At 44.9% G+C, this 23,673-nt stretch overlaps 1 protein-coding gene across 3 annotated transcripts in view; it reads right to left on the minus strand.

Moving 5' to 3' along the window:
• MAP1A (microtubule associated protein 1A) overlaps positions 1-23,673 on the minus strand; it is a 48,228-nt gene that overhangs the window by 20,735 nt on the left and 3,820 nt on the right. The window contains exon 1 of one of the 3 annotated variants that reach the window (XM_031587988.2): positions 8,191-8,250. The exons of the other annotated variants lie outside the window; for them this stretch is intronic. The gene's annotated coding sequence lies outside the window, so the exon portion shown is untranslated. Of the gene's footprint in view, positions 1-8,190; positions 8,251-23,673 lie in introns of those variants that run through there. 3 annotated transcript variants of the gene reach the window in all.

Here is a 23,673-nt window from a genome sequence, read left to right on the forward strand (position 1 = left end):
GACCTTTAGAGGACAAACAGGAGCCTAGAAAGTGCCAGCATCAGCCTGGCTGAGCAAAATAGGCAGCTTCTGCTTCTGGGAACTCAGCCACACAGAAAACAGCCACCTTCAGATTGTGAGTTACGGCCAGAATGCATCTCTGTGCAGGAGGAAAGGAGCCTGGGCAGCTCCTCAGATGCTGAAGGGCAGAGCACAGCTCGCAATCTCCATTAGCTCCCACAAGCTGTAAATTAGAGCCCAAAGCTGACACAGCACTTATCTAAAAAAAATCATTTTACTAATGATCTGTTTTAACAAATATTTTAACTTCAAAGCAAAATATAAGTTGTTTAGATTGCAACAGAATATTTGCTTGAACAAAATATCAGCTAAAATTACTGATAAAAGCCGTTACATTTTTTTTTCTTAAAATAGCAGCAATCCATCAGTTTTCACTCTCTTTTCTTTCTCTCAAAAATTTGAGAAAATTCTTCTCAGGATATTCTATTTATGTACATATAATCCCATAGAAAATCCCAGTTCCTCTTTCCACCCAGAAGAAAACAGCTGTGTTGGGTTCAGCACACATTCTGATTGCGAAGACATAATAGGGTCACCACACTCCACCAGTTTAAAACTCTGTTCTTTCTTACCATGACGACTTTGCTCTCTGACTGCCCCACGCCCCCTCCAGTTCAGCACTGCCTATGCCTACAACCAAGGCAACGCCTTCATCCCAGCCCTGATGTGCTGCAGAGAAGCATTAAGGAAATGGGAGGGGCACGGAGGTCTGTCTCCATCCTTGCATCCATGGAGGGACGCGGCCCACGAGAAGGTGGCACGGAGGACTGCGCTTGGCCACTTCCCTCGGGAGATGGGCAACCTCAGCGTGAGCCACTGTCTGCCCAGGAAGGAGCAGGGCTGCTCCCGGCCCCTCTGGCTGACCTCAATCTCTTCTGTGCACACAGTGGAAATGCTCACTGGCACAGAGATGCAAACAGGAGCATCACACATCTGTGTCCCAGGCCACACAGTGAGCATCTTTGCTCCTTCTCTCTGCAGCTCTAAGTGCCGTTTAAGCTTTCCAGAGTGATTCAGCAGCTGAGAATGATGAGGTATCGGCATCAGCATGAAGTACTGTACGCACGAGGTCTTACAGAAGTTTCAGAATAGCGTAACTACCAGCACATGTATAGATATGATCACCCTACTCTGCTCAGCGCTTGTCAGGAGACATCTGGAGTGCTGTGCCCAGGTATGGTCCCCATAGTTCAAAACAGGTGTTTGGAGAGACTGGAAAGGGACTAAAGGAGGTGCAGAAAGATGAGAGAAAGGCTGGAGAACCTGCCCATGAGGAAGGGCTGCAGGAGAAAGGCTTTTTCACCTTGCAAAGAAGGCTCAGAGGTCCTCATCACTGCATTCACAGTACTTAAAGGGCAGCTACAGAGGGGACGGATGCTCTCTCTTCACATACGACCACACAGAGAGGACAAATGCCAACAGCTACAAGTTGCACTGGGAGGGCTTTGGTCCTAGTGAAATAAACTTTTTATATTGAGAGCAATCAATCACTGGAACAGCCTCTTCAGAGATACAGTAGAACCCCCATCACTGGAAGTTTCCAGGATGTGGTTAGATGGAGTGCTAGATTATCTCATCCAGGCTCCCTTCTCCCACAAAAGGTTGGACCTGATATTATGGTGTCCCTTCCAACCTCAGATGTTCTATGACTGTGACTTTTAATATTAGGACACCAAGTCACATAATGAGAATCATGGCAGCACTGAATTAAAGCCCCATGAATGTGGAACAGGAAATGCCTCATATGAAGCTTCTCAATGGAAACAGAGTCAAAGTGTGAAATGAAATGATTATGGTAACACTAAACAGGACAGAGAAAGGGAAAAAAAAGCTATCAATGAAACTAAGCAGTCACTGGGGTCAGAAGACAACTTGGTGAAAGAACTAGACAGCAACAGAGTTTAAAGACTATGGGAAAGCACAGCACATTAAATGAGTTACTGTCAAAACCAGTGGTACGGAGATCAACACAATGCAAGAGGGGCACAAACCGGTGTGAAGCAAAGAAGTCTGGAATGGTTTCCAGAAGGACCATTGCCAGGTCTGTCAGGATGGAGGGGTTGAGGTGCGTGAAGGAACATTCAGGTTTCCATTGGTGGATCTAACTGAAGGTGCTTAAAAACTTCCCTTGCCATAGTGCCACTTCTCAGGAGAACTGTCTGTGCCTTGGGGTAAGGATGGGCTGTGCAAGAGGAGCGACTGCCTGCCTTCTCACAAAACACCAAGAAGGTGAACCAGCAACTGGGCAAAGAGATGGAAGGGAAATATTTAATGTATGGCAGGCAGTTGCTATTTGCTACATCTCAAGAGATACTCACTCCAGTCAATTCCCTTTGCTTTACTGTCCTTGCCTGAGATGTTTTCTTGCCATCTACATCTCCTCTCCCAGGCAACTTCTATTTCTATACTGTGCCAACTATAGCAACCATCTCACTGCTTTTTAATTGCACACACTGTCTCACTTTTATGCTAAAGAGCAATTTGATAGCCCAGCCACTTTAGAACTGCTAATTGAAGGCAGATGTTCACTTTGGAAGCAGTTGTATCTATTTTCAGAAGTTACCATTCTAACCATTTGTTAAATGTCCCTCAGATGGAAGCTACACCACAGCTAAGCTGCATTAATAGGTAAGATGAACACTTTTTTTCTAGTTTGCCAGGTGCAGAATCAGCCTGGAGAGATTCTGTTCCCTGCAGCAGCTTTGCTGACTCAAGCTCTCCCTGCATCCTTGGCTGTGAAATAGTGCAAAGTATTCACATGACTCAAGAACACCGCTCCGCATAATGGCATTATCTCCATCTGTGAGGAGCTGGAGGTATAGCTTATCAAATGTCTCCACTAAACCCCCACAAGGAAACCCAAGCACACCTTAAAACATTGCTCAACAGCCATCCTCACTCCACCACCCCCGGTGGACTGATAGATGGTCCCTTTGAGGAGATGGGCATCCTAAGAAGCTTTTCTTCTCTCTCAGCTGATTGTACTGAAGATGACCTGCTGAATGCAGTCTCTATTTAAGACACGGTTATGAAAGCACCTGCAGACTGCTCTCACAGCAGTAATAAAGCACCAAAGCCTGCTTTCTACCAGCCCTTGAGTAAAAAGCACCCATCCTCTGCCAACACCCCTCCTAGCAGCATTTTGACTCCGCGCTCCTGGATCTTGTTACCACTTCGTAAATTCTCTGCATGATCTGGATTCCTGGGATTTGATTCACAGCACGGAGTACAGTAATAATGAATGTGATACAGAAAGATACTTTAAAGGTGCAGAGCTTCAAGGGCACCAGCCCATTCTGTAAGCAAATGCAGGGCTTGTCTGTTCAGCACAGAGAAGAGAAGCACTTGAGAGAAGCCAAGGAGAGCCTGCACTGAGCTCGCTCAAGTTGTGCTCCATAACTGGTGTCCCTTATTCTTAATGCTGTCAAGCCTAGTCACACCTTTCAGTTTGCAGTCTGCACTGTGCCATCAGGGACTGCACTTACAAACCTGGGAAAATAAAGAGGATTGGAGCAGACCTCTGAGATGAGGAGCACATTTGTCCCAGAGCCCTACACTTGTTTGGCTCTCTCAGAGCTATGCAGGCACAAACCCCTTCATCCCATTTCTTCGAAGTCTGCCTTTGCTTTAGAACATGGACGAGCAGCATGAAAGAATCTTCCTAACAATTAAAACTCCCATGCAAATCTGACAGTCTGGATCTGAGTAAAAACACACAGTGTTTGTACTCACCAGCCTGAAAGCTGCTTCTTCAAAAAGATGCCACATATTTATTTGAAGTAATTTACTTCCTATGCAAGCCGTAGAGCGCTCAGCTCCCCTCGAGCACCACAGTTAACCCTCCTACTCTGTTTAGGAGGCTCTTCAGAACACAAATCTAGCCAGAGAGGAGGTGAATCACTGACTGTGTGCCCACTTTTCCTCCAAGATCAATATTACTACCTGATGACATTTCTGAGGCAACGTTAAAAGCAAACATATTAAGGGCCTTTTCCTTCTAGTTTGTTCCTCAATTATTTAAGAATTTGGCAATGGCACTGAGCAGAGAACAGCACAAACATGATGGTCATATCCCAGTGAAATAAAGGAAGTGGAAAAGCTATTCAGGCAAAATCTTTTAACTGAATTTCTTAACCTGAAAGTTGGTAGACAAAACAAAAAGATCTAGACTTGCCAGTTACACTTCCATGCTTTTTTTTTTTTTGTCCCTATGGCATTTGTGAAGAATAGCACCCAATTTTTATGGCTTTAATTTTTTCACTGGAAATCAAAATGGACTTTTCTCAAGACTACCGACATGGAAATACATTCCCCAATGCACTGATCAGTGCCTGCAGATCAGTTATCCTCCTCTTTCACCTTCCCCTCCACAGCCTCAACAGTTCACCAAATTCACAAAAAGATTTCTTGTACTAAAGAATGCTAAAATCACACAAAATCTTACTCCCCCCGACCTGCTGTGAAACCAGGGCACGAAGGAGTTTCTGGTTAATTGCAAAAGATTTCACAAGGCGGCCCATAAAAAACAATATGTATACAGAGAGGTGTGTCTGTTATCAGTATGTCCTGTTGAACATTAAAACCTATCCCACCTGTGACTTACGCTCCTCTTTCCATTTGAGATTCTCAACCTTCATCCTTGGAGAGGCACCATTCAAGCATTTATTTTCTAAAGTAAAGTCTCATTTCTATCAAAACACAGAAATTGGGGTGATGGTGCTTTTCTGGAAGGTACAAGTGGACCTAAACTGTATTCCTCACTAAAAAATAAACAAACAAAAAGATGCTAACTGAACACTATACTATCCATTTGAGGGATTTACCCAGCAAGACTCAGAGCTGTCTCTGAGCTTACAAATGTGCTGGCCAAGGGCACCAATGCTCATTTATTTGTGAGCGAAGCTTAGGAGGGGCAGAGGCTTCCTTGCTAGTCATAACTAGCAATGGCCAATTGGCCGCATGCGTGGAGATGGAAGCACAGCCTGAGCAGCTGTAAGTGGTGACTGCCCAGATGGCAGCCAAAGAGCACCAACTTGGATCACCTGCCTCTCCTACCTCACAGTTCTCACAAAATCTGTTGAAATTCATCACCTTTAATATTCTACAAAACGAGAAAATGCTTGTTCTAGGCAAAGCAAAACACATTTGTAAGAGGAATCTACAGAACTCATCCAAGCAGCTCAACTTCACACAATTCAATCAAGCAGCTCTAATGGGATAGGCAAAAAACAAGTATCAATCAAGAAATTAAAAACCACATTAGCCCAACACCTTCTCTAGTCCTTCATTTCCTCAGCTACGAGGCCTGTGCTGAAGTACAGAATGACACAAACCTGTAACCATTTCAGGGTTTTTGAGAGTAGGAAAAACAATCCTCAGTTCCCCCCCCCCCCCGACTTTTTTTTAAACATGCACATAACTTTTTCTCTTCCCTCCCATTCCCAGAGATGATCCATCAGCCCAGCAACTGCTGTCTCCCTACCCTTACCAGGTACTTCTGCCTAGCAAACACTGTACACCTAGAGGGCACACCCCTCCATTTTGAGCTTGTCACTACTGGGAAGTCTCCGTATGTTAGCTAGGCCATCTTGCCTTCCATGGTTTCCCATAGTATCTTCTTTTGAAGGCCTGCAGGCCTCTCCTACCCATCAATGGAAGCCTGTGATAATGCACATGGCACACTGGGCTGTGCTTGCCAAGTGGGCAGTAGGTCTCTGACACACACCACCAAGGTATGCTGCTGCATCCTTATTTGGCTGTTTGTTATTCTGTGAGATGCAGCTATCCTAGAGTTACCTTGGATGCTTTGCATGCAAACACACACAAGAGCACAAGGCCATATCCCACAAAAGCTTATGCTGATGAACTCCTCTTCCACCCTCAGCCAGGTGCCCAGCCTCCCTCCTTCAGATGAGGCCCTCTGCAGCACTGGTTTGCACGCACAGCTTCCTCGCTTTCACCAAGAACAACCCATGCTGGCTACTGCTCACTGTGTTCCTGAGCTCAAGTCCAGCTCACAGCCCCATTTCAGCTGAGAACATCACTAGGGAACACAGACAGAAGGAAGAACAGCAAAATGATGCAATAGGACATTCCTCTTATGGATTATCTCATCAGGAAGAAAACTACTGCAGACCGGGCCTCAACAGAGCAAAGGAAAGGAAGGGAGAATAAAAGGGTTCCTAGCTGCTATACAACTGCTCTTTGAAGGAAACATAAGGACAGACATACAGCCTGGATGCAACTGACCAGACAGAGCAGTCAAGGAGACAGGGAGGATACTGACCTTATGCAGCAAAAAGTCCCCTGCCTCATCGGAAGAAAGAGGAACCCCTGTCATTCTGGAGAAGCGCCCAGCCTGCAGGGCTGCTCACAGCAGGACCGGAGATACTGGGAATAGAAGCAGCCGCATCTCTGAGATCAGAGTTTAAACTGGAGCTTGTTTTCTCTGCAGTCATAAGCCAGCAGGCACCAGCTGCAGAATTTGCCGCAGTGTGTGTGCGTGTTCCTGCGTGTGCGAGTGTGCAGCAGCCACGCTCCTCCCTCCAAGCTCACTGTGATAAATATGTCCCAGCTCCCTCCTCTTTCTCCTTCCTACATCACTGTGAGTCCAGCCCGACCACCCTCAAGCCCCCACACACGGCAGCCCTTCTCTCCTCTGCTAAAAAAGCTTTTGTTGGCATCACTGCTGACTTTGACTGCTCCCCTCGGTCAGTGAAGTTCACCTCTCCTCCCTCGCAGCCAAAGCAGCACTCAGAACAGAGATCAGAAAATATACTGACAATCAAAAGCCTGGTATGCCCAGCCCTGCTCCAGCTTCACTCTCTCTCCAAACACCGTAGATAAAAAGCTCAATTTTAAAATGCTTCATTGAATATCAGCACTAGCATTCAGATGATTTAATCCTTTAATGAGATATTCATTAGGTGCAATTCTAGGATGCCAAAGATACCCTACAAAAACACAGCACGTGTGTCACCTCGTACCACTGGTGGTGCACCTTCTCCCCCCCTCAAAATGAGAGAAGCTGCCCTCCACAGCAGGGTGGGGGATAACAAAGGCCACTCCCAGGAAAAAGAAAGTACTTCACTGTTTTCGCTTCTAAAGCAATAAATGCTTTCCTGTAGCCGCTAGGACGAACACCCACTTCACCCCCGGCCACATCTCTTCTCTGCTGCCCTAGAAAGACTGCATCACATTCTAAAAGATCCTTCCTCCCCCGCCCAGCTGCAAGTTCGGATGCTTTGTGGTTTCTCGTCCTGGAAGAGCACAGCTTGGAGCAGCTCAGAGCCAGACTTCAGCTACTTCAGCACTCCTCACTTGTGGGCGTGCAGCACCGAAGGAAAAAGGAACCTCAAGAGCGTCCCTGGACCTCTCTTGCCTCGAACCAGCGGTAACAGTTAGCAGCCAACAGCCCTCCCCCTCCCGCTAAGCATCAGCCACATTTCAGCATCAGTACCGGGTACGGCGTCAGCGGCTGTCACCGGGCCGGGCCCAAAGGCAGCGCCCAGGAGACGCCTCCGCCGCCCTCTCCCCTCCCGAGGCGCCCACCGGGGCGGGGCGCAGTGCCGCAGCTCCCCGACAAGCGGAATGCCCCCTCCAGATTTCTTCTGGATTCATCTCGATCCTTCCTTCTCCGCGCTGATGACACGAGAGCAGCGAACAGCTGAGCAGCCGTGGAATTCAGCCGGCTCCTACGCTCAGACCGCGAGCAGCCGAGAGGGGAGACGTCCTCACACAGACCGTAAACCCGAGCTCCACCTGCGGCCGCCTCGCACTCCGGCCATCGCCCCCCGCCCTCCACCACTGCTCGGTCGCTCCCTCCGCCGCCCCCAGTGAGGTGAGCGCCCAGGGAAGGAAAAGCGCATCTCCTGCGGACGGCTCTGCGGAGATATCCGCCTGCACGGGCAGCGCGCAGCAGTCCCAGAGCGCCGGGCCGGGCAGCCCCCCGCTCCCGGGCATCCATCGCGCAGCCCGGGCCGAAGGGCTCTCTCGGCAGCCGCAAACAACCCCCGACCGAGAACAAAGCGTTACTGCCCCCAGCAGCGCGAGGGGCTTCCCGCGGATCGCAGCCCGCAGCCTCCACTGCCCGCCCGAGCCCCGAGCCCCCGGGAGGGGCCGCGCACGTACCATCGTGTCCCGGCTCAGCGGCGGATGCCCGGAGAGCCGCAGCGGTGCGGACACCGGCGGGCTGCGGCGCGCAGCTGCTGTGTCAGGGCGAGCCGAGGGAGGAGCCGCCCGGCCCCCGCCCGCCTGCATTAACCCTCCGTGGGCTGCGAGCTCCGGGGTGCACCTCTCGCAGAAGGAGACGCAGCGATGCGGTGCCCCACGGCCAGTCGGCCTCGTTTTGCTCCTGCGCTGAGAAGGGCCGAGTTCTGATCGTGACGATCTGGGCAAACGTGACCACTGGAACTCAGCGCACCCCAGAATACGTGAAAGCAGACGGATTCCTACGCACAGTTCTCGTCTTAGCAGAATATTCTCTCCCTCAGCTGCTCACGCACAGGCTGCTCCCCACCTCATCCGAGGGTTTGGATCAATTCAAACGGGACCTCACACCTTCCTCCAGCTGCAGATCAGCTCTAACTGAAGAGCAGCAATAGCAGGCTTCAGGAGAGCATCCTGATACAGCCAGGCTGCTGATAGCCACACCAGCAGCACACTCCCACTATCTGCTTGCTGGTACACAGATGTGACAATAACAATTCTAAATCCCAGTCAAATGATGAACAGAACTTGAATGAGTAATGCAAAAATGCCAACAACCTGACCTCTGCAAGTTACTTCCAGCACAATGTTCAGAAAATTATTTAAACATTTAACTAAGAACCTTGTAACTCATCTCTTAATCACTACCAGAGCCTCCGGCTCATTGGACCTGCAGGGCACTACACAGGGAAACTTCCTTGTCCTTGCCCTGCTGGGCTCAGGCTATCGGTCCAGAACTGGAGGACTCCATGGCACACAGTTAGACTTGGCCCAGGAACTGCCCTTAGTGACTTTTTCATAGCAAGCACTGAAACCACTACCAGCGTCCTGCTTGCCTTACACAAGATCCCGCCTTATTCTTAGATTTTAGAATTAAGAAAGCTGGAGAAATCTTACCCACCCTGCAACAGGAGACCATCTCACTGATCTTCCAAGGGCTCTCAGAGATAATGGAATGCTCAGCAATAGAAATATCACTGAATTTCGTTCAGATTTAAAACAAATGAGAACCTTCTCTTGGAGCTTTTGACTGATGCAAATCATCAGCAGATATCCGTGAATCTCAGGGAAAACTATCACAGTGGAGTCTGATATCTGAGACCTATGCGTGTGTGTGCTTTAAATAGGTAACACATCCTCAACCCTATTTAAAAAGGCCAAAGATTAAAATGCTCCCAAGGAACAAATTTCAGCTTCATGTTGACAAAAACAGCCCATGCTATGAGAGCTGCCGAACTGCTCCATTACCACTGGCACATCCCAGCCTTCTGCCTGACAGCTCCAACACCAAAGCAGAGGCACCACCACCTGATGATGCCAGCAAACCTCTAAATGAAAACCATGGAGCTCTCAAAGCATGGAATTTCCTCTCAAAAAGGAATTCTAACCTGTTAGCCCACATCTCAGCTTCTGTGGTCTCTTTACAGAAGGCTGTCAAAGTGCCTCCGAGAGGCGAGGCAGCACTGCAGCACTCTGTATGGAGAAGACTGCAAAACTCTGCAAGGATTTGTCTGCATCTGCCCTGGTGGAGGATTTTTCTTTCACTTCCCACTTAATGACACACTGATTCTTTGCTTCCAAAAAACACCAATTTTTTTGAAGACTGAAAAATCATTTTTAAAATTCTCTTCATTGTCCTTATTTCTGCCCAGGTACAATGATTTTTACTGTTGTGGGGCTTTGCAAGGAATATTTTTTTTATTTACTTGTTCAGTTTGCCTGAATCTTTCTGTGCAATTATTTCATGGCTCTTTCCTGCTCGCTTCCTTATTGACAGGTATTGGTACGTTCTCATTCTATATGATTGCTTACAGTCTGAAGATTTACTTTGCCCTTTTGTCTGTATTGTGTAACTATCTGTCTGAAATGCAGTGACACCTTGTTAGTCCTCAAGAAGCTTTTGACCCCTAAAGTATTCTATTCTTTCCTTGCTTTGGAAGATTAGGCTACTCTTCCTTGGACAGTAATCTTTCCATCTTTCCAGTAGCTAGGGCCTAGGGAGTGATTATCTGAGCTACCGAGAAGAGCCTGCTATAGACCTTGACTTGCTGTGGTAACTTGGGAATTTTACAGAGGTGGATAATCCACATCATCCGTTACATTCAGCTGTTTATCATTTTCTTCACTAAATGAGGCTTTGCCTTTGTGTCAGTTGCATCCTTAACGTAGATCCAGAAGGACTGTCATTATCAGTCTCTTTTTCAATTTTTACTTTAAACAAACTCACTAGCCCTGTGAGTTTTCTTTGGCAACACTTTGGTCTCACTTGTCCCAGAAAATAGGGTTTTAAAAATGGTGATCTTAATTTAACTCAGCAACTCAAAAGCTTTAGGGAAAATAACGGATGACCTGACTAGAACTCTCAATGGAAAGGATAAAGAGGTTTATAAAATCAAGGCTGCAGAACTGGAGCAATCGTGAGCAGTGCTAAAGACCAGAAGGAACACAGGAGAAAGGGACTGAAGCAAATACTGGGGCACAGCAGGAACCAGCATGTTCCCTGCTCGAGCAGAGGATGACTCTGCAGCAGCCAAAGGGCAGCTCAATGCAGCAGGGAGGAAGGAGGTGCTAGGATCAAGTCCCAGCCACTTCAAGGAAAGACTGTTCCAAACATTTCCGATAAGCAGCATAAGCCTACCTGGAGAAAAGCCCATGCCTTCTATGCCTGCAGCTCCTGCGTTGGCTGTACTCACTCAGCAGCCTTTGTCAGCATCGGACCCCACTGAACACCCACAAGACTTCCACAGACAGAGGCACAGCAAAGCTTCTCACATATCTCAACAGATGTACAAAAGAGAAGGAATAAACCAATCCAGAACTGGGAAGTAGCAAAGACACACAACCAAGGCAACCTGAAAGAAGCCACAAGAGCCAAAATATAGTGCAAGATCCCTCCTCTGCTCTTTCAGATAGGTTTAATTGCCTCAGATCCTATTCTCTCTCTGAACCAGCCACCAACCTCTTGTAATAGGCACCAACTACTCCAAGAAGGATCAGGTTCCTTCAGAGTTCCAACTCTGTTTCTAAGGCTTGAACAGAGACCAAAAGGCTGCTAACATCTTTTAGGGGACTGTCAGAGGCACTGACTTACCAGACGCCATTAGTTATCTGTATAACGGACGTCATGCTGCTTTACAGAGAGGACACCTGTAGGTCAGCTCTGACAAACACACAATGGGATCCCAGGAGGCAAACCAGCAACAATCAGAGGCAACTGTGAATATAATGCAAACTGAAGGTAGGAATCTGCGCCTGGCAGCCAACCTCAAAGGAAGGCTGGGAAGAAAGTGCAATGGGTTTTAAAACTGCAATGGCACAAGTAGAACTTGCAGAACAAAATACACTTGGGAAAGTTCGGAATATTCCGAATATACCCCCACTGCTGTTACATGACTCAAGGCAAGGCTACAGAGGTCTCTCTTAAAAAGGTACAGTTCTTAAAAACCTACATTGCTTAATTACGATTCTAAGCATATATACAGTGGGAAAATTCAGTTGTCAAAACAGGCTTTTTCTTTATGCAACATAGAGTAGCTGTCTTATTCCTTAAAACTGTAGACACCATAACTTGTTTTCACACAAATTTGAGTGGTGTTGTATGGAAGCTCACACAAATCTCTTGCAACAAATCTCATTCTGAAGACAAGCAAAGAAATTCAAGAAAAACAAACATGAAGAGATACTCCAGGAAATAAGTCCTGAGATTACAGAACTGCTCTTCTAGGCACAGCTAAAATTGAAAGAGAGAATACGTAGGCCCTCCAGAGGAGTGCAAGTAGATTGCGAACACAATAGGGGTATTATCATTAACAGCTCTTTGCTGCTTGTAAGGCCTACTATAGTCAAGAAAGGAGAAAAATACTTGAAATACTCTTTAAACACATCAGAGACTGAACGGGACATCCATTTCAGACAGCATTCTCTCCCACTGTGCCCTCCTGCAGGATGAGATCAGCACTGCAGCGCCTGTTTTCTTGCAAGGATGCAGCTCAGATGAAATCTGAGATGAGAAACAAATGGAAGGAAAAATCAATAACCACTTCTGAATTATTCATCTCCATGAAATACGAATAGAAGTGCAAGTAAATCTCATCTTTAGAGCAGCAACCCCATGTGAGTCTTCTTCACAGGAGTCAAATTGTCTACTGCAGATTTTCCTGTAGAATCATTAATATTCAACAAAATTTCAGAAGCAAAGAGGTACCGTTAGGTCAAACCTACACCAATCAGCCAGGTAAAGGCAAACTGGCATCATGAATAGCTGTAGCCAGCTTCCACAGCAGCCACTGCCAAAGGGAAGCAGACAGAATCCAGAACAGGCTTCAATTTACAAGGCTGTGAGTAGAACTGCTGAGCAGAGGTCATCTGAAATCAAAATATAACCCTGTTAAGTTCTTTCAGGATTTGTTCCTGTCTTCATTTTTTGTTATTAACCATGAGAAATTCTGGCCTCATTCATCTTATCTGCCCCAGTAAGTCTAAGGGAAGAAAACCAACAACACTGCTTTAAATGCATTCAAAGTACATTCCACCAAATCCATTTAAGAAAGGACTGAGATATGATGATCAGTTATTCACGTGCTACCACCTCAAGAGCTGACTGGTATAGAATCAAGCAAGATAATACCCACATCCACCAGGGTAAGAAGCACTGAAGAAAAGAAAGCAGTGACAGCGCTCTTCCTTCACTCCACGTCCCCAACAAAGAACCAACTCTTTCCCAACAGTTTCATCATTAATTCTCTTTTTCTATCAACTTCAAGGGTTAATCCCCTGATCGGGTCCATTCAATCAGACCCTGGTACTTGGATTTTTTGTATATGAAAGATAAAACAGCAGAACTGATTCAGTGCAATGCACTACTTCCATATCCCATGAAGAACTCAACTCAAAAAGCAGCAGCATCATAAACCCATTTACTCTTTGCCTCAATGCATGCCATACGTACTTTTAGAATTTGAATTCTACAAACTGGCAACAATGCTGAACCACAACATTCAGTTTTAGAAGCAAGAGTAGTAATTTAGCATGGCAAGTTCCAACTTCAGAAACCAGTGAATTCATGACTGCAGTTACTCCAACTCTGGTAGCCCTGATTTAAGGGACAGGAAAGATTGGAAAGTTCAGAAGGTAGGAAGAACAAATCTGGCTGAGAGTTTTGCCTATGTTGAATAAGAACTATCTGAAAGTACAAAAGATAACCATGTAAATCTATTTTTTGTTAAATAATTACATCAACACAGTTTGGATATTCTATGATTCTATGATTTGTGGAGACATTCTGCTTGCACAGGGAATTCACCCACTAGCACTGCAGTTATAGTTCTCTAGTAAGCTTTCCGTGCGCATCAGCCTTAAACAATGACACTTCTACAGTGAGTGAAACTCACAATTAAGACCAGTGGCAGATAACTTTTTCTTTCTGGGGAAAACAGTAGGGAACAAAAGCCTTAAAAGGTCGGTGCAACAACAAAAAAGTCACAATACTCACACTTACAATCAAATATACATTGTTAAAGTGTTTTTTTTTTTTTTTTTTTTTTTTTTTTTGGGGGGGGGGGGGTAGGGAGGGAGGAGAGGGGGGAATGAATATCCTTTCTTTTGCAGTGCTCTTAGTTTTCCAAAGGCTGAACTCAGGAACTGACTCACTTGTTCCCTTCTTGCTCCATACAAACTAGCAGGATAAGGCAATAAGTAAAAATTCCACATGGAACAGGAGTGCAATGTGGAGCCCCTGCTGAAACACATTTGCTCTACCAAGAAATAAGGAAATGTTGACTATTTTTCCACTCCTGAAGTTTCCAAATCAAGCAGCAAAGGCCAGTTGCTACTTCAACAGAAAGATGCTTCTAGACTCAGTGCTTTCAATACCACCTGCTAAGTCCATTTTAAACTTCATAATCTTCAAACACTACGATAATTTCTCAGCATCAAGTAGAATGCTTGTCACCTCAGATCCCCGGATACAAAGCAGCACCAACAGGAAAGGAAAACAGTGCCTCCACTCTGCAATTTCACGTACCTGCAGAGAGGAAAAGCAGCATTCGTTCTGGCAGTGCCACAGTTAATAGGGCACGGCAAAATCCTGGAACAGAGCCAATCAGACCCAGGGACATCTGTTTTCTAAGGAGGTAGGAATTATGGCATTAAAATTACAATAGCACATGACAACAATTAATCTCACAGAAAAATAGGATTATCAGGATCCTCCAACACTGCTCCGCACTCCTCTGAATCTGGATCTAATGGAAAAATTTACTTCCTGAAATAGCAGCTGAGATCCTAGAGAGGATCACTTCAGGGGATTTCTGTTTTTTCCATCCAGGCTGGACACAGCAGGCTGCCACAAATACTGTGATTGTGCAGGCTGAGAGCCTGACAACACTTGAGTGCTCCACATTAATGCCCCCAGTTGCTCCACTCTACACCAGAGCACAGACAGGTTACATTTGTTGGCTGTAAGCTGTGATGTCGCCTTAAAGTAGAAGATAGGCTCAGTTCTGCTTGGTTTCTCTGTTTTTTCTTTTCTAGATGTATCAACACAGGCAGAGTAAGAGCTGAGTGGCTGAGCTCTGCGTGCTCAGCCTGAGGAAGAGGCGGGCACAGAGCATCCTAAGCCACTTACCTTTGACTGCTGAAGTGCACCAACCAGGTAAACAGGAATTGAGAGCAGCCAGGCAGAGGCCCACCCCTCCAGCCCATGCCAACACTTGAAATTTTTAGAGGCAAAGAAAGATTTGAGGAACTGCAAACAGCTGAAATGGGGTGAGCAGTTGAAGTAGAGTGAAACAGACCAAGAAATCTGTCCAGAACATATTTATATGCAGCTGTTGGAGCTGTCACGTGTTCAGGATTATTGTCCTGCTTAATCCTCCTTCCATTTTGCCCATCATCTTGTTTGTCCCAGTGAGTTCACAAGGACTGGAAAAGCCACTGCAGGTAGGGGCTCTAAAGGAGCACACAGCCACAGTAAACTAACGATATGCTAACAATACATCAGCACAGCTTCTGTTACCAATCTCTAAATATGAGTGATGTTAGAATCCCAGCACCATTCATAGTCACCCAGAGCTCAGATTAACTTGTAAGAATTATATATATTTTCATCATTTCTACAGAACACAAGAACTGTGGAATTCTGTAAAAAGCAGCAGACAGTGTTAGAGGTCACTGTACCTCTGGTGCTTACAATGCACACAACCACCGAGAGAACTGCCTTTGTCAAGTTAAAGAAATGTCACTGTAGCACTGCAAAAAACAAACAAAAAAACACCAAAAACCAAAAACCCCAAAGCATGGAACAGTTACAAGAGCACAGTTACTTGAAGTGTGAAGTCTATCTTGGAAATAGGTGTCCTCAACAGGTTCTTTTTTTGGTTTTTCCATTTTTCCACTGTTTTTTCCACTGATATTGAGTGGAGTTGCACCCCTCTTCTTTCTTCTTACCTGGCTACCTTGCTCAGAGCTGCTAAACACTTATTTAAATAAGATACACGCTTAACAAAGAAGTAGAGATAAGAGAATAAGGCCAGACAGTCAATGAAAAGAATGCTATTCTAGGTGAATACAAAGAATTTAAATGGGTTACACACTAAAAAGATAACAGGAGTCTGCTGAGAAAAAAAAAAATCTTACATAAGGTGCTAAAAACAGTGCCTGCAACCCTTGAAATGCCCGGGCTGTCAGAACCACAGAACTGGGTGCTCACCAAGGTCACACCACTCAGCGCGCAATGCTGAGCCCCTGCAGCCAGCTCAGCTTTCCAGCAAGAAAACTCCCTGAGCCAGTGATCATAGAATCCTTAGAGTTGGAAGGGACCTTTAAAGGTCACCCTCTCCAACTCCCCTGTAATGAACAGGGACACCCAATGCTAGAGCAGGCTGCTCAGGGCCTGATCCAGCCTGCCTTGAAAGTCACCAGTAACAGAGCATCCATCTCCGGGCAGTTCACTGGCCTTAGCCAAGTTGTATGGAAGCTAGTCAGATTCCCCAGGATGCTGATGTCTGGAGCGCAGGTAGACACTTTTATTTTTAAGTTATGTCACTCATGAACAACAGCTGAAGATAAGAATTGGAAATCTTAGTTGTAGTATTTGAGCATAAAACAAGTCACGTAAGCACCATATCATAAACAGGGTCAGTAACTATGGAGAGGCAGTAACACCACGCAGCCGTTCAAATAGGGAAAGCCAGTATTCTGCTGAAGTTCTTATCTGATGTTGTTATAAGGGGATGAACTTTCCTTCATCCTTCAGGCACAGAGCTTCCTGAATCCCTTACCTCTGAGAGCATCAACGAGGAACTGGGACAGCACCGCATTATCTTCAACAGCAGCAAAAGCATGCAAAGTGCTGTGTCTATCAGTCTAGGTTTAGCTTAGATAAGCAAAATGATTAAGGGGTTTGAACAGCTGCCATAAGAGTCTTAGAAGTCCCAAACTCTTCAACTCAGAGAGGAGAGCTGAGGATTATAAAAGTCAGTGGTAGGAGATCAGGTCACCATTACTCACCAAATTCTAAAATGCCATAGAAGAGGGAGCACTCAGTGAAGATAAATCAACTTAGAAAATTGCCTCTTTGGACAGCAAGCACTGAGATTTAGCATCTTGCTACACATGCTGTAAAACCAGACAGTGTTTGTAAATTCAGTAAGGATTAAGCAGCTTTCACTAAAAAAAGTTGCTGCAGATGTTCTTCTAACATCCCAGACCCGAGCTTTATGTATAGCAAGGGAGTATGAGGAGAAAAGGGCAGAGAAAGGCAGCTACAGTCGTATGTTGTCCCCGAATTATACCTCTTGTTGCTACTTCCAACCTTAGTGATTCTGTGATTCTGTGGGCAGGATACTGGGCTACATAGACCAATGATCTGATCCAGAAGGAAATGGCATTTCCTTCCATTTTCTTGCTTTTAAAAAGCTGACCAGAATTTTCAGTTCTTACTTACTACTCAGTAGAGAAGATGAACAGAATCAGGGCATCTATGAGAACTCATTCCTTTCATAGGAACGTTACTTCACACAATGGAACCTGTACGTGATTTTACCGAAGCTTCAGCAGCTGAGAACACGCAATACAAAAATACAGAACTGTCAGCTGCTGAAAGCAGTTTTAATGCTTATAGGAGTTCTGGAGCAAGAGAAAAAGCACCCTTTACCCTTTCAGTCAGTATTCAGCATTTGCACAGGACAACATAAAAGTAAGAAACTAATATTTCTGCATAGCTGGTTTGCAAGAAAGCAAAGTTCCAAAATACTGTTCTTATTTTCACCAAGCAGATTGCTGAGTATCATAGGGAGAACCATAATGCAAACCTTCTGAACGCAGCAACGTTTTAAAACAGATAAAGGGAAAATGAAGATTATTCCTGCTAACTTTCTTCAGATTATGACAACTTCTTTAATCCTCAAGTCAACTCAATGCTTTGCAACAGTAAAAAAAAAAAAGCAGGTAGATGTTAGGTAGATGTTAGAAATTTGGAAGAGTCTGGTGATACCGTGTAAATACAGAGCTCTATGACACTTCAAACAGTTTTGATCCCAGTATCTCAAAGAGGCAGACTTGGAAGATATTAAGGAAAAACTCAAGTGGCTTTCCTACAAGGAACTGTGAAGTAAGCAAAGTCCCTTCAACTTGGAGAAATAATGAATGGGGGGTGGGGAAAGTGTGTGTTCATTGTTTAACATCTCTCTCTGGATGGTCAACACCATGGCAACATCTCTAACCATGGGCTGCAGCTGTGAGGGAAGCACAGCCTATGCATTGGGTCTAATACAAAAGGCTTGAAAGCTGACTCCTCTCTGCCTGAATGACCATTTTTAGATTGTTAAACTCTGCTAATTTCAGCACAAAACATTGAATTTAGGGAGAAACATTCAAGAAAGAGCTCAGTATTTCCCATAATCTTTTTACCAGGGCAAGAAAAGTATCCTCTCAACATTTCATTATTTCAAGCTTTTATTCAAGCAAATTCAACATTATTCTTGATTGCTTGACTTTTAATTGTTATTTACAAGGTTTCCTGAAGATTATCACAATACAGTCTGAGAGGAAAGATCACTGGGATTGCTACACAGCTATCAACATTCTCCAGCACGGCTCAGAGCAGCTGCTCATATTTCTGACAACATTCCTGCACTCAGAGTAGTTGTTTTCTCTGAACATCAACAAACAGCGAACAGAAGTAATTATTCTGAGCATTTTGCTTTGCCACATGTCAATCTCTATTGGAAAGACAATCCTTCTGTTTTACAGAGAACTGTTAACATCCAAGGAGACAGTGCATATGATCTTCAAGAACTTGGGGCAGCCAATGGCACTTGACAACAGCACAGAAGTGCACTCTCATAACATCATCTGCATTCTCCATAACACATAAGCAGCTCACAATGCAAGGACCTCTGGAGTTGCTTCTATCTCTTTCTATTCTATTGCTGCCAATCAGCACTACCCTTCTTGCCCTGGGGAAGGTCATCACTAGATCCATATTGGGTTTCCTGCTGTCCCTACCAACTATGGTTCTCCCCCACAAACTACGCTATGAGATTAACCTAGAGCAGGAGTCATGTTGCTTGTGACACACAGAAATGAGTCAGCAGGGTACCAAAAAGCCCACTTCCACAAGGTGGATTAGGTATTATTTACATGACTGCCTCAATACTATCAGATCTTTTTCCCCACTCACTTGAGCCACATTTGAGACTTATTTGTTCCTTATCTCTAAAGAAATTAAAAACTTGTTAGAGAAATAACTGTGTTCTCTATTCCTACAGAATGCTGCAGTTGCATTTTAATTTCAGCTTCAAAACACAGGCATTAACATCTCCAAACTGTATCTGTATTATAACTACTGTAATGAAGTGAGAAACTGTAAATTGAAAAAGCCTTGGACTGCTCTGTTCAGTAGACTGCTTTACTTACTTGTACTCCATTACCATTCTTCATCTAATAGAATTTCCTGCCAGCGATGTCAGACTTACTGGTCGTTGGAAATTTGTAGAGAAGAGTTTTGCATTAAGTAAATGGCCATGAACCATTCTGGCTGTACAGTAGCTGTTGTGCTCCAGTGACTTTTTTCCTGAATACAAACATCAACAGTTATGGGATTGATATTCTGATATTAACATACATACTTCTGAATGGTTTTACTCTCCAGAGATACTGCTAAGCATACCAACATAGAGGAGGTACACATACCTCACACATTCAAGGCTGAGGTCTTTCAAGTAGCATAAAGTTACAAAAACATCAATTGGAAGGGATTCTAGATCTCTGGTACAGCCTCCTACTTGAGGAGAACAGCCACTCTGCCCCATGCCCACAGTAGGAAGCAGCACACACGTGTAGTATAGAGCTGAGCAGTTCCTAATGTTTAAAGCTATTTGGCGTTATTTATCTGCATCTGAATGATAATGACAGATATACACACCTTCAAGTGGTTGTTACAAGACACACAGCAACAGATTTGCAGAAAGGAGCAACAGGAGTAAGAAAACACAGAAAATCTGTTCAAACTGAGGCTAAGAGTAACATGGCTAAGAGGGCTTTTACCACAGCAGAGAGCATTGCCTGATGGCATATACTGCATGCAGTAAAGACAGTTTCCCAGGCTGCATTTAGAAATTCTCTAGGTTCATACCAGTTGTGACCTGCAGTTTCTGATTTTGCCATTGTAATACGATGGAACGTGTAGCAATGACAGCATAGCAGCAAAGTCCTAGGCTACAGCAGGTGACTGAAGCTACAGACACAGAAGTAAAGGAAAGAAGCTGCTTACCTTTGAAAGGCCTCATGTAGGCAGGGATCTCCAGTAAGATACCCTCACCTCCACATCCAATCCTTAAATGAGGTCTGGAAGGGGTGGATCCTGGCTCCAGCCCTTCCTGCCACTCAGCAGTATTACACACACCTGAGCTCCCCTGGGCTGGTCCTGCCTTCCCACCAGGTGCTTCCCATCACTGCTTCAGGCCATAACTTAGCATTTCTGCTATTCCCATATTCTCCTCCTAACTATAACATAACCATGGTTTCTTGTTAACAGTCACCAAAGATCTGTACATACTTAAGATCCACCACCCACAATTAAATCCCAAATTATAGCCTAACTTTTCAGTCTTTTGGCCTTTCAGTAGTGTAGCCTTTCAGCTACATTATCTCCCATGGAAATCTTGAAGTGTGTGGATTGTTATCATTCTCTACCACTCTAAACAGTTCTTAATACATTTTTAACTGGGGCTATTACCCCTCACACTTGTTCCTTTTGGGCTCAATATTCTTAAGCCCAAGTATAGATTCCTCTGAGAGATCATCCTGCTGCATTTGAAATTGCACATTTACTGAATTATCAACAGGAACGTACATAAGAATTACACAGATCAACACAATGGAAAAGGCACTACAACAAAGGTGTGATGATGGAAGGACTGGCACAATAGAAAGGTGCCACAAAGGAAGGAAAGAAGATTGCTCACTTATATCAGAAGATATCAGGTTCACAGGGGAAAGCTTCACCAAAGACCAAGAAGGGATCTCCAACCAGACATCCTTCCCCAGTGGCAGTCAGCCCTTAAATGAGGTCTAAGAGAGGTGCAGCCAGGCTGCATCCCTTCCTGTCCCACAACTGAATTGCCTTCATCTGTGCTCCCAGGGCTGACCGGTCCTTTCCCCAGGTGCTCAATCAGTGGGTCAGCTGTTTCTCAGCAGTTCCCATACAACCTGCAACTTTCTAGTTTGATGCAGCTCTGAACACCATCTTCCTGGCTGTTCTTGCCTTATACACTGGCAGGGAACTGTTAGAAAGTCATACATCAGCTGCACACATTTGCCACAAATCCAGCAGCCACCTATGGTAACTAATCCAGGCCAGAATGTCTCACCTCTCTACACTGTCAGCTTCACCATAGGAGGAGCAGGAACAGCTGGAGGCCAAACACCTGTTTCCCATCCCACATGACAACTACAGCAAGAGAAGTTGTGCAGAGCCAGTGCAAATTAGTTGTCCTATACAAAATTCTGCAGATGTGCACTGACAGAGACGGGCTTGAAGAATGCACAAGATCATATATAATAGCACATTAAGCTGCTGGCCTCCAATTCAGCATCAAAAGTATCTACAGACAATTTCAGCTTCTTTGGTGAAACCAGACATGTAGAGCTGAGGTTGCACTACGACTCACTCCAGGCTGTTTAATATGATCCTGGTTCTTAGTGATACCACAATATCCAAAAGCAGCAGAGTAAGAGATTTAATTACTATTACCCTCTGCTATCAGGGAGTTCAGTAGCTCTAAGACTTACTGTCTTTTCCCAGGGAAAAGGCATTTGGCCACCAACTACTTAACCCCTCCGTTCTTCTCAACCAGAAGGCTTGCAAAGCTGCTGAACTTCCAGATAGACGTCTGTTACACAAACCTCCTGCACATCTACCAGGTAACAAGCAGGTCCCTCAGGAAGATGCCCACAGAAGCACACCAACATCCTCCTGAAGGACAAAAGTACTTTTGTTCACCAGGCCCACATGAGACAAACAAAGCGTGTCAGCAAGATCTGTTGTGGGTCCAGCCACTGATCTGCTTGGGGATGGCTGTGTAAACAGGAGTAAGCTAGGACAGAAATAAACAGCCTTTAGATAAACTGTGGCATGTCCTGTTTCAGCTCACTGAAAATATTGGCAGCTCTGCCTACACTGTAACTAACCCATCTCAGCTACAATAGCCCCATTCACACAAAGTGTGTCGGGAATTCATGCCAAAAGTTACTCCCACAGCGTGCAGAAGCAGAGCTGCTTTCCTCTGATCAGTTTATTCAGTTTGATAGAAAACTGTGTGTTTGGCATACCGCTTTTGAAGGGCAACAGTAACTGCACTTCAATACATATACATTAATATTTTGTTACAGAGGAAAACAGTCATAGAAACGTACTGTTTGAACTGTATCATAGTACAGGGCTTCACTCCTCAGCAGAAATGGTCATCTCAGAACTCACCATTTTATATTTGAAGCCAGGTTTGCAGAGGAGTTTTTACATATGAATGTTTCTCTTAGACAAATTCTTCCGTCAGGACTCAGCAGCCTGAGTGACTTCTGATTATCAAACCTGCCTCATTACTTGTGATCACCCTCTAAGGTTTAAGTAGCTATGCTTCTGTTGAGCAGCATGGACCTTGCAGAACTCAAACACCAGTCTGCCCCCACTGAGGGAGGTGACTATTCACATCACAACTTCTACCTGCCCATTCCTCTCGTTAACTTCTGCATACTGAGAGCTTCCTTCTTAGTCTATGGCCAATAGGATTCCTTAAACAGACTTCAGGGACTTTGACTTCCGAAAGATTTTGACAGGTAGCCTAAACCACTTACCTATGTTTGCTGACCCCTCCAGAAAACACGCTCTCTACAACTACCTGAAAGGAGGCTGTGGCAAGATGAGAGCCCTCCTCTGCTCCCAGGTAACAAGCAACAGGGCTAAAGGGAATGGCCTCAAGTTGCACCAGGGAAGATCCAGGTTGGACATTAGGAAGAATTTATTCTCAGAAAGAGTCAGCCGTTGGAGCAGAGACTCCAGAGAAGTGGTGGAGTCACTGTCCCTGGAGCTGTTTAAGGAAAGGGAAGATGTAGCACTTGGAGATATGGCTCAGTGGACAGTACTGGTGGCAGATGGATGATTGGACTAGATGACATAGAGGTCTTTTCCAGCCGTAATGATTCTGAAACCGAATACATTTGAAAAGTAGGATTTCTCTTTGCAGGAACAGTGGTGACTATTCTCAGTTGGGCACTAATTCTGTCCTTTATTATTATTTTACTGATCTGATCAGCAGAATTTACAGCTCGTTGATAGGCCTGCGATCCCCTGGATCCCTCCTGAGACCTTCTTTATAGTCTGGCATTGCATTTATCACCCCTTGCTCTGCAGGAAAAAGAAAAGTTTCAAGTGAGGGGATACATGTTGCTAATATTAATCCAGATACTTCAACCCTGAGATAAGAATTTTGAGTGAATGTTCCACTCCAATATGGCACCATGAGTATTTGTACCATAACCTCTGTCATGGTTGCTTCCAATTCAGACAGATCTTCAGCTCTCTATAGGTTGATAAGTTTAATTATTATTAAAATGCTCTGTATTATAGAAAATCAATGTTTGTACTGCTTTGCAAGGAGGGAGACTTCCATTCTCCGTATTAAGAAGAGTAACAGGTAAGCTAAGAGACCTCTCAGTTTAGGTTCCCTCTTTCAGTTACCCACTAAGAGAACAGTTTTCCCATCTGGAAGATGTATTCGTAAGGTCTGTAGACTCATGCTTCTATTCTCAGTAGTGATTTTAAGTTAAATTCTTTGCATCCAACAGATCCTTAAGATTGTTTTTCTTTTTTAGTGTTTGTATACAGAATCCTGGACAAATAGCTCA

The sequence above is a fragment of the Phasianus colchicus genome, chromosome 12, assembly GCF_987193195.1.
Source record: "Phasianus colchicus chromosome 12, bPhaCol1.hap1.1, whole genome shotgun sequence".
NCBI classification, from domain to species: domain Eukaryota; kingdom Metazoa; phylum Chordata; class Aves; order Galliformes; family Phasianidae; genus Phasianus; species Phasianus colchicus.